The sequence below is a fragment of the Loxodonta africana genome, unplaced genomic scaffold (assembly GCF_030014295.1).
Source record: "Loxodonta africana isolate mLoxAfr1 unplaced genomic scaffold, mLoxAfr1.hap2 scaffold_486, whole genome shotgun sequence".
NCBI lineage: Eukaryota > Metazoa > Chordata > Mammalia > Proboscidea > Elephantidae > Loxodonta > Loxodonta africana.
This window is the reverse complement of record NW_026975203.1, coordinates 12279-20000: the sequence shown is the minus strand read 5'-3', so window position 1 is coordinate 20000 and position 7722 is coordinate 12279.

The window sequence follows — 7722 nt, the reverse complement described above, 5'->3', positions numbered from 1 at the left end:
GGGCCCGCACACCCGCGCACCGCTGGCGGCACGGGACGGGTGCGGGCGGGAGGCGGCACACAACGGCGCGGGGGCCGTCCGCCGGACGGACCCCCGGCCCCACCGCACCAGGCGCGCGACGGGAGGGCCGCACACTCACACGCACACACGGACGCGCGCGACCCCGGCGCCAGACGGCTGGCCCGGCGAAGGCCCTCCCCCGACTCGCAGGGGGGAGGCGCGGGCCGCGGCAGGCGAAGGGCGGCGCGCGGCCCCACCGCGGGGCCGGCGGACCTCTCCCTCCACACCGGGCGGGAAGGAGAGGGGGCTCTGCCTGCGAGCCACGGTCGGTGGCTTGCGCGCAAGGCGAGGGGCAGCGGCTGGGGGATCCGGCACCCCCAAGGCACCCTCGGAGATGACTAGAGAAGACTTTCTTCACCGAAGACGGGCCGTCCCCACCCATCGCCCCCCACGTTGGGCCCCCGCCAGGCGCCCGAGGGCGCCCCGGGGATGGGCGGGGGGGGCCTGCGGTATTGGTAAGCACCAGCGGGGGGGTTAAGGCACAGTGGGCCTCTGCGGCCGGGAACGGAGCCTGCCGCCTCGTGCTCACGGCGGCTCTGCCTCACCCGGGGACGGCGCGTGCTCCCGGCTCCGTGCTGCGTCCACCCTCCACTCGGGCGAGGAGGGAACGGGTGGGGCACCGCAGCGGCGACCGAGGGCCTCGGAAAGTCACGCCTTTTGAGTCGTCCGTTTTTTTTTTTTTTCCGTTTCTCTTCTAAAGCTTCTCCGCCTCATCCCGCCTCACCGGAGCCAGGCTCCGGCGAGCGCGCGGGGCCTCGCGGGTACGCGCCGCGCACACCCGAGGCTTGCCTGGGCACCTAAAAGCCCAACACACCCCCCGGTCTCCCTCTGTAGAGGGGTCCGCGCTCTAGGGCGGCCCGCGGGGGGGAGGAGGTACGACAGAGCCTAACAACGGACCGCCGGGGCCCAGCCGCGGCTACGCAGCCTGGGCCCCCACCTCGCAAGGGCGACTTCCCTCGGCACCGGCGGAAGCAACACGCGGGCCCTCCTCCTTCCGCTCTCGCTTGCCTCACGCGGGTCTCGGCAAGCACCGGGGCGGGCACGCACGCGCGCACCCCTCTCTCACCCCCGCCTTCTCGGGATCAGGCACGGCACCCTCCCGCGAGGCGTGCGTGCTCTAAAGGTCTTACCCCGCTCGACCCCCCTTCTTTTTTTTTTTTTTTTCCTCCACATCCTTTCTCTCCCTCTCGGCCGCACTCCTGTTTTTTATTTCTCTCGGCTCGAGGGGCGCACGCCCACACGCGTGAGCGGTGACCGGAAGGGTGGGCTGGGAACGGGGAAACGGCACCGCCACCCGGCCTCAGGCACCTGAGGGACGGCCTGGAGCGTTCCAGGGGCACCGCCAAAGGGCCACTCGAGGCGCACCGGCACCACCTGGGTGGGGCGCGCGGGTGCGTCTGACCAGAGAGCCCCCCCGCCGCGGGGGGCGGGGGAGGGCCCGACGCGAGGCAGAACACCAGGGCCACGAGCAGAGGCTGTCCTGCTCGGTCTCAGGACCCCGCCACCGCCGACGCTGGCCGCGAGGCCGCGAACGAGGGCAGATGAGCGAGGTCGGGCCGGATTCCGTGCCCCTGCCCCTCTGCGCACCACCGGCGGGCGGGGAGGAGGAGCGAGGGGCCCGCGCGCTGAGCGAGAAGAGCGGTCCCATTCGCCACGAATGTCCGTCCCTCGTCTTGGCGCGGCTCGGACCCGGCCCGGGAGAGCACGACAACACCACATCGATCGGGTCAGCCCAGGCACAAGCGAGGAGGAGAAGACCCCCCCGCCAGGGCTGCCAGGAGGCGGGCGAGGACAGCCCCGGAGAGGACCCGCTTTCTGCCTCGCCCGCCCCGGCTGCGGAAAAGTGGCCGCGAGGACCCCGCACACGGAGAACGCCTGACACGCGAGGCACGTGGGCCTGGGGGAGGGGGGGAGCGGGGCACACTCTGGCGAGCACCGCGGCCACCGCGGGTGCCTGCGACAAGGGGCACGCGGGTCAGAGGGCCCGCGGCGCCCGTGCCACGCCGCCCTCGGGCACTGGAGACCGGGGGGAGGCACCGCGGCTGGACATCTGGACGCGCGAGAGCCGGCGCACGGGCCCCAGGCGGGCGGCTCAAGCGGGGAGGAGCGGGGGAGGGCGTGGGCCGTCGGTGGACCGGCGTCTACGGACCCGTCCAGGTTTCCCATCTGCTCAGCGGGAGTCACCCAGCGAGGAGAGCGTGTCAGCACCAATCTGGTGGCCCAAATCGCCCGTTTTGGGCGAGAGAAAAGCCACGCCCCGCGGCGGGAGGGGCCCGCTCCCCACGGCGAGCCCCCGGAACTGCGGCCCGGCCATCGGTCCGTAGCGCGACCCCATGGCCCCCAGCGCCCCGCCCCCCCCCGGAGCTCCCGGGATCCTCTGGTCGACCCGCGGGACGGGGTGACGGAGCTGGCCGGGGCCGCGCGGGCGCCCAGAGCCAGCCGCCTGCGCTGCGGCCAACGCGGGCCGGTCGGGGAACCCTCGGAGGGGGGACTTGGAAAAAATTCTCGGGCGGCGGGGCCCCTCCGAAGGTCCGGGCCCCGCGCGGGTCCGTGGCCGGGCCGGGGCGGGCCGGGGGCGGCAACCTCGGCCCGGGGACCCCCGGAGCGGGACTTTGAAAAAATTCTCCGACGGTCCGGACCCCACGCGGGACCGCGCCCGGGCCCGGGGCGCCCTCCGCGGGCCACCCCGGACCTACGCCGGAGGCCCCGGTGACGACCGGGCCGCGCGAAGGAAGGCGCGCGAACGGCCGGGGCGTGCCTTGTCCCGTTCTTCTGCCTGCGCCGTCTCGGTGCGGCCCGGTTCGGTCCAGCGCCGTCTAAAACACGGCACCCGGGAGCGCGGCGGCGGCGGCGGCGGCGGCGGCGGCGGCGGCGGCGACGGCCACCGCCTCGGCCACATGAAGCTGCGGGCCCAATTCCGGAACGTGGCTCTGGCGCCGGCGCCCCACCGTGGCCGGGACGATCCCGCCGACGCCGCCGGCGTCCCGAGACGTCGCCTCGGCCAGCGCGGCCACAGCGCCTCCCATGTCGCCGGCGCCGGAGCTCCGGAGGAAAACGATGTCAAAGCGGCCGCCAGGTGGCGGCCGACAACCGGCGCGGGCGACAGCGGGACGGATCCGGATCGGCGGCCGGCGAGGGCGCGTCGCCGGGCGGCCGGACACCCGGTCCCGTCCCGGCTCCCCCCCCGCCCCCCTCCCCCGCCTCCCAGCGCCGCCGCCGAACACGTTTCTCGGCGCGGGGCGGCCGGAAGGCGTTGGGGCCGGCCACGGCGCGGGGTCGGTTGGGCCAAGGGGATCCACCCGGCCGGGCCCTTTCCCGCCTCGGCCAGGACGATCCTGCCGACGCCGCCGCCGGCGTCCGGGAACGTCGCCTCGGCCAGCGCGGCCACATCGCCTCCCGCGCGTGTCGCCGGCGCCGGAGCTCCGGGGGAAGACGATATCAAAGCGGCCGCCAGGTGGCGGCCGACAACCGGCGCGGAGTGCAGCGGGACGGATCCGGATCGGCGGCCGGCGAGGGCGCGTCGCCGGGCGGCCGGACGCCCGGCCCCGTCCCGGCTCCCCCCCCCCGCCCCCCTCCCCCGCCTCCCAGCGCCGCCGCCGAACACGTTTCTCGGCGCGGGGCGGCCGGAAGACGGTGGGGCCGGCCACAGCGCGGGGTCGGTTGGGCCAAGGGGATCCGCCCGGCCGGGCCCTCCTCAGGTTCCGGAGGTGTGAGCAGGCTGTGTGGCTGGCTGCTTCTCCCTGACGGAACAGCAGTGGAACGACGGTACCAGCCCACTGCAGCAGCCGCTCTGGGAATGGTGCCTGAGGGCTCCCCGCGGGGCAGGGCCGGTAAACCCTCTCTGCCCCTGAAAGGTCTCTTCCTGCCGCTGCCCCTCAGTGCGTCGTCTAAGCCCGCCTTCGACGGTCAGGACTCCCCGCTCGTCGCAGACATACTCGTTCGCTTGTGTTTCCGGGTCTTTGTCGTCAAGAGAGCTAGGCGGAAGCGTCAGCCTATTCCACCACCTTGGCCCCATCTCCCAAAGTTCCGATCCAAGGGGGTCCGGCCCAGCCGGGCCATTTCGCCCCTCAGCCAGGAAGATCCCGTCTACCCCGCTGGAGCCCTGGAGCACCATGCCGGCCAGCCGGCGTGTCCCACTCGGGGGGGGCCCTGGGAGGGAGGGAGGGAGGGAGGGAGGGAGGGAGGGAGGGAGGGAGGGAGGGAGGGAGGAGGACCCCGGGAGGACCCCGGGAGGACGCCGGGAGCCAGGCCGGGCTCGAGGAGACGGAGCGAAGGCCCCGGGCCGCCGTGGCCAGCGCGCGCCCGCCGGGACCGCTTCCCATCCCGTCGGCGCCGCAGAGCTCCGGAGGGGGACGGTATCGAAGCGGCCGCCGGGTGACGGCCGACGACCGGAGCGAAGGGCGGCGGGGGGGTGGAACCGGGTCCACCTGGGCCCCGGCCGGGGCTCGAGGGTGGCAGAGGGGACAGACTCCCCCGGGCCGCCGGGGAAACCTCTCGGGAGCGTCATGGGGCGCGCGCGCGCGCTCGCCCCCGAAAGGGCCGAACGGGGGGGGGGCGCCCGAGGGGATGAGCGTCCACCGGGGGCGGGAGGGAGAAGAGAGCACGTCCCAAGCGTCGGACGGGCAGGTGTTCTCCGATCCGTATCCTTTGGACGGACGCGACAAACGGGACGGGATGAGACCGCCAGTCCCCGAAGTTTTCCTCCTCGTTCTTTGAGTGCCCGCGTGGCGCAGCAGGCAGACCGGGAGACGTTTTCCGCCGTCGTCCCTGTCGCCGAGCCAACGGTACGCGTGAGGCGGGTTGAACGGGCAAATTGCGTCGGGAGGGAGGGAGGGAGGGAGGGAGCCGTGCGTTTGCCGGCATCCGCGTCGCAAAAGAAAACCACGGCCGCCACCGAGAGCGTTCTTCCTCATCGCTTTCCATCCTCCCGCGACGCGGGCGGGCAAACGGGGGGCGGGGGGGAGGCCGGGAACGCCTTCCCAGAGCCGGTACGGACCGGCTCTGGGCCCCCCGGTCCGACTGGGGAGACATCTCACCGAGGGAGGCCCTCGAGGCTCTCGGGAGCGAGGCCGGACTTAGTGAGGTCCAGCGGAGGCGCGGCGGGCCAGCCGCGAACGCCCGCCCAGAGGCCCTCGGGCGGCTCGGCCCGAGCGAGTGCTCTCCGGGCTCGCGGGCGGACTCGGGAAGGTGGCGTCTCCGGGGCGGGGGGGGGGAGGGAGAGGGGTGAGTCGGCGTCTCGAGCATCGAGAGATCTCCGGCGGCTCCCGAATGCGGGCGGGCGGGCGGGCGGGCGGGCGTGTGTGCGTGAGTCGTGGGGGTGGGGGGTGGAGTGCCGGAGGGGGGTTGGGGTGTGGGAGGCCGAGAGCGGGGCGGTGGGGGGGTCGGAGGGTGGGGGCGGTGGGGGACCACGCGCCTCGGGCCCGGGGGGTGGGGTGCTGAGGTGGGCGGGGAGTTGGCAAACGTTCCGGGTGGCCTGGTGCGTGTGCGCGCGTGCCTGCGCGCGTGCGTGCGTCCGTTCGCGCGCGCGCGCGTCTGTGCGGGGGCGCGTCTTTGCGGGGGCGTGTGCGCGCGTGTCCGGGCGTGTGTGCCTGCGTGTGCGCGCGTGACTGCGTGCGTGCGCGTGCGCGTCTGCGGGCGTGCCCGTGTGCGTGTCCGCCTGCGTCTGTGGGGGCGCCTGCGCACGTGAGCGCGGGTCTGTGCGTGCGTCTGTGTGTGCGTCTGTGCGTGTCTGTATGGGTTTGAGTGCGCGTCTGCGCGTGAGCGCGTGTCTGAGCGTGTGCGCCTGTGCCTGCGCCCGCGCGCGCCTGTGCCTGCGGGAGCGGGCGCGCGCTCAGGCGGACGGGCAGCCCCCCGTCGTCGCCCTCGGTCCGCCGAACGGGCGCCCCCTTGGCCGGATGGAGAGGCTTTTCTCCGCGCCCACGAGGGGAATCGCAACGGGAACCGTAAGGCCGCACGCCGGCGGCGCTAGCGCCGCCTGCCGACGAGGGCCGCCGCCGCCGATCCCCCCCCCCCGGCCCGACCCCCAGCCCCCCAACTCGGCCCGCGGTGAGGGCCGGGGCCGTATTCGGCTGGAGGGGGGGGACGGTAAGGCCGAGGGCAGCGTCGCCGTTCCCGCGTTGCACGCGTCGCCGTGCCGCGAGCGTCTCCCGGGAAGCCAGAGGAGCGAGGTGTGTGAAGCCCGTGCCGCGCGCGCGCGGACCCGACCGGGGTGTTCCGGGACGACCGACCGACCGACCGACCGGCCGACCGGCCGACCGGCCGGCCGACCGGCCGACCGTCGTCGTGGAAAGCTCACGGCGGACTGGACATCTGACGGGCCCCTCCCTGTCCGAGCCGACCTCCCGAGGTACGTAGGAGGGGAAGGGTACGGTAGGCTGGTTCGGCTGGAAGCCATCCCACCCCCGGGAGGCGTCGATCGACGGGGAGGCGGGACCGGGAAGGCACCGGTTTCCAATCGGACGATGGCTGAACCTTGGGCGACGGGTACGCGGACTCCTCCGTCTTCGCCCGAGTTCGCGACTCTCTGCGGGGGGAGCTTTCCGGGAAGCGGGTGACGGGCGCGCGTGCCGTCGTCCCGTGAAGGCGCGCTACTACCAAGAGGCTCCGAACGCGGGCCGTCCTCGGGGGGCGGTTTATTTTTTCTCAGTCGGGGGGGACCCCCGCCACAGGGAGAGAAACACCCGAGTTGGAACGGTGCTCGGGTGGGGAGTAGGGCGTGGCGGTGAAGACTGACGTTCGTCATCGTCGTCGTTTCCGTTTAGATAGAGAACTGACTGCGGCGCCGCTGCCGTCGCGTGCCGTCGAGCGGCTCGGGACTCGGAGCGGCCCTAGGGGAGAGAGTCGAGCCGCCCCACGGGCTTCCCAAGGAGGAGCCGGCGGATCCGAACCGCCGACGATCTCGGTCGGCAGCCGAGCTCCGAGCCGCCGCCGCCGCGCCGCCGGGGCTCCGTCTTTGCACTCGGTCTCCGGTACGCGGCGAGTTGGTTTCGCCCGAGGGGCGGAACGGCTCTCGAAGAGGAAAACCCGGTTTCAGAAAAGGAAGGAGACAGGCAGAGGGAGGGGGAGGGGGAGGGGGTGGGCGGGAGGGGTGGGGGAGGGGAGGGGGATGGGGGCAGGGGAGGCGAGGGGGAGGGGAGGGGGAGGGGTGGGGGAGGGGAGGCGGTGGGGGGAGGGACGGGGAGGGGGAGGGGGGAGGGGAGGGGAGACGAGGGGAGGGGAGGGGGAGGGGGACGGGGGAGGGGGAGGGACGGGAGGGGGAGGGGGAGGGGAGGGGAGGGGAGGGGGCGGGGAGGGGAGGGGAGGGGGACGGGGAGGGGGAGGGGATTGGAGGGGAGGGGGAGACAGGCATACCTGGACGCCGAGCCAGCCCGGTGACGGCGTTAGGTAGAAGAAGGACGGTAGGCGCCCACGCGCTCACGCCCGTGGCTGCAGATACGGACACGCAGGCGCGTGCACGCGCCCGTGCGCGGGCGGGCGGTACGCACGTGCCTGCCCGTGCGTACCCGCGCGGGTACACGCGCGTAGGCGTGGGCGCGCCCACACGGGCGCGCCCGCGCCGGTACGCGCGCGCCCTCGGGCGCGTCCGTGCCCGTGCGTACGCCTAGGGGTGTGCACGCGCGGGCGCCCGCCTCTACGTACCTGCCCGAGGGCGCGCGCGCGCCT